Consider the following 3,950-nt stretch of genomic DNA (forward strand, 5'->3'; position numbering starts at 1 on the left):
GTCTTAAGTCCTGAGAAAGTTCTAAATAGTTAATACAATTCACAACTAAAGAGACTCTTTCGTCATGTGATGAGCATGATGCTAAATTACTACATGAGACAACATAAAACAACAGTAACGCAAAATCATAACCGTAACCTTTATGAAAAGGCGACAAGTTTTCCATTTCCTTACCGCAAATCGATCGATTGATAGAAAAAAGAGAGTCTGACGATCTACCTTCAACTACTGTCTTCCTCAGACGAGTTTAGCGCTGGGACCTGAGGTATTCTTGCCATCGGTGCGGGGGGAGGGGTTGCAGGTAATTCTTTAGTTGCTACAGCCAAGCCGAGCCGAGCGGAGTGGGAAGTATTAATCGTCCAAAAATATGCAGTCTTCAGTTTGTAGTAGTGTGAATATTTCATGTATATATTGTTTACCTAGGTCTATATGCTTTTGTTATTAATATATTAAATAATATAGTGTTGCAATTTTTTATCAAACATCTCCCTGATGTTAGGTATGTTAATATTACATGAATTACTCATATTAAATATTTCACCGTTACAAGTCATTTTTAAGGAAACATGCTATGGAAAAGTTTTTCATTTATTCTATTGGAATTTTAGAATATGTGTGATTGGTATCGTGATAAACAGATTCATATAATGTCATGCGAAAATCATTTGTTGGTGATATCTTAAAATAGAAATCAAGAAGTTTTACTTCTCAAGTGAGTTCAGCAGTACAGTATATTTAAATTGATTACTTTACAAATTTAATTCAATTCTACTAATCATTAAATTTTATAGTAAGATTCTTCTTTTAAGTTATATTATTGTAGTTTTATTATGATTTTTCTTTTTATTTATTTTATTGTATTTGTATTTCTGGTGGTGTGATGGCCTTAACTTCACCAGAATAAATAAATAAATAAATAAATAAATAAATAAATAAATAAATAAATAAATAAATAAATAAGTAAATAAATAAATAAAATTTTCTACAATACTTTCCTTCTCTGAACACGTAAGTACGAATGGTTGTATCTCTATCTCGCCAAAAAAACGTTAGAAAACTGATAGCCATACTGCTCTCGTAAATTGGGCGAATGTTTTCAGTATGATTGTACTTCCTTCCAGACTGCCGCTGTCTCTGTTCCCTCACACTCCAGTACCGCGCTAGACTAGTCAGAACCGCATTCCTCTCAGCACTAAACTCCTCAGAGGATGACAGCAGTAATTCAGTGTCAGCGGACGAATTCAGCAGAGATTTGTATGAAATGATGGTGCAGGCCAACATTCAACAAAGTTGACAAAAAGCACTTATAGTAAGGTATTTGATTATATGACTGATTTAGAAGACCATGAAATCGTGAACATGAATAACAGGCTACCATTCCATGGATACTTATTTTCTCAATGGTCCTGAGTTTAGACGGTCATGACAATCTGATCTTATAATCTTTCCAACTTGAAATATTTATTTAATGTAATTTTTTGCTATCGTAGAAAAAAAAAACATTGTATGATACACATACGTAAAGTTGCCTTTTGGCCCTCGTGTGTGTTTGTGAAACTCGGCTTCGTCTTGTTTCACAAACTTCACACTCGTACCAAAAAGAGAACCTTTACGAATTTGTCTCAAAAATAACTATTATGCTCTCAGAATCCTTCATCGACCGACGGTTAGTCCTCCAGGTACTTATTATGTAGTTAAATCACACTAACAATAAAAAGACAACGACAACACTGTGTTAGTGCGTCATTTGGTTCCATAGAACTTATGTGGGAATCCTTTGACGAGAAATCGTTACCTCTCTGAGGTACAGGTGGGTCCACTCTTATGAAAGGAACAGAAAAAAAGAAAGTGTTTACAATTGTTATACGTGGATGTGAGTGAAGTGACGTAGGCTACATCAACTGCGTACGGAACGCTTGTGGTTAATGCTGTAAATCTTATTCTTTTCCAGAGAAGATAAATATTTGTAGATTTTTATGTACGTAGTATACACAAGGATTGACACGTTGAGCAGTGTTTATCATGCAGCAAGATGATCAGTGTCTTCGTAAAGATTTTTGAGTTGAGGCAATGTTTGGTCTTTCTGGTTACAGAGTTTGCAAAGAACAGTCCAGCTCGGATGTCAATATTTAAAGGGTACGGCAACAAAGCTGAAAGTACCGGTGATGTGCGTACTTTAAGCATTAAGATGTGTCAATGAAGGAGATCAATTCAGCGTCTACTTTTTTAATAGCGATAAATGCGAAATGCACCAAGAAGTGTGTGATTTATGACAGTAAATTTGTCGAGAATTTTCTTGAAAACTCGCTTCTTTCTGCGAAAAATCTTCATTTCTGACATAAAATGGAAAAAAAAAAAAAAAAAAGACATTTAGAAATACTACTTTAAGGAAATATAGTCCATTGGAATGGAATGGAACTTTTGGAGGAGGCACTATGACCCAGCACTGCAACCTTTCAGATCTACTGCGCTAACCCTCAAACTAGGCGAATTCCCAAACCCAAACTGGCTGACTATACAAAGGTTCGCTGCGTACCCAGGTTACGAGCAGACAACCCCACTCTTCCCGAGTCCAGTCCCCTCCGTACGTCGCCAGCCGGCGTTCGGGGAATGCTATGGAATGTTGACGAAATGGAGAAATGCTGACGAAATAATGTACATGCCTAATATGGAAAAACGGGAAAACCCCAAGAAAAATTCTGGCTTGTCCGCCACAATTGTCACTATGGATTTTTCAATCAAAAATAATATAGTAGTACCACAGTCTATACAGTCACGAAGCTTGAGTTGTTGAGGGTGCTAGAAACAATAGACTGTGCCGGTACTATTTCGCATTGTCTGTAATGAGGCAATAGTAGCGATCCTAGAGGTTAGCAACTATCTATGGATGCGTATTTACTACGTATTGAGCTTCGTGACTGTATATACTAGACTGTGGTAGTACATTAATTATTGAGATGTTCTTAGCTGAAAAAAATTGGGAGACAAACTGTTTGGCAATTCTAATATTCTTTTTAATGGCCCACAGGATCATTAATGGCAGGGTTTTTGTATATAACTTAGTTAAAAATAAGGCTGATTTACAAAGGGTAATAATAATAATAATAATAATAATAATAATAATAATAATAATAATAATAATTATTATTATTATTATTATTACTGATAGCGACAGTAGTAGTAGTAATAGTAATAGTAATAGTAGAAGTAGAAGTAGTAGTAGTAGTAGTAGTAGTAGTAGTAGTAGCAGTAATCTGCTCCCGGGTTGAAAATCACTCACTGCTCTAGGTTTCTCGATTAGCAGGCAGTGATGAGAATAATATTGTCATTGTTGAGGAGGATGCTTTCTGTTTCCATTGCATATATTTTAAGTCCCTAAAGTAGGAATTAGCATAGGTAGATAAATAGGGTCATATAGATCGAAACCAATTTCACCATGCTGCTGTCATCCTCGAGGTGCAACTGGATCCGCGAGACACCATCCGAGGCAATGGTTACGTTTATAACCTAGGGCCATATTTTTACACGTTATCAACGTAGAGTAGTACACGAAGGAACAAATAGATTCTAATAACGTATACTAGGCTCCATTTGTTGTTCGACTCCGTGGCGCAACGGTAGCGCGTCTGACTCCAGATCAGAAGGTTGCGTGTTCAAATCACGTCGGGGTCAAATTAATTTTCGATCAAACTGGGTGTATTTTGAATAATAGCATGCAAATATTTCATTCATAAATTAATCGCAGTACAAATATGTTTTATTTTGAAGTTGACTATTTGAAATGCTAAAACGTAGAGGACTCTCAAATCTAAGTTCAACCACAGTCTAGTAATATACAGTCACGAAGCTTGAGTTGTTGAGGGTATTAGGAACAATAGACTGTGCCGGTACTATTTCGCATTGTCTGTGATGAGGCGATAGTAGCGATCCTAGTGGTTAGCAACTATCTA

General features: G+C 35.9%; 1 non-coding gene across 1 annotated transcript; it reads left to right on the forward strand.

Moving 5' to 3' along the window:
• Positions 1 to 3,600: 3,600 nt before the first annotated feature.
• On the forward strand, positions 3,601 to 3,672 carry TRNAW-CCA (transfer RNA tryptophan (anticodon CCA)). Its single transcript has one exon. It is a non-coding gene; the product is annotated as a tRNA-Trp (tRNA).
• Positions 3,673 to 3,950: the final 278 nt, after the last annotated feature.

Source organism: Periplaneta americana, chromosome 7 (genome assembly GCF_040183065.1).
Source record: "Periplaneta americana isolate PAMFEO1 chromosome 7, P.americana_PAMFEO1_priV1, whole genome shotgun sequence".
NCBI classification, from domain to species: Eukaryota; Metazoa; Arthropoda; class Insecta; order Blattodea; family Blattidae; genus Periplaneta; species Periplaneta americana.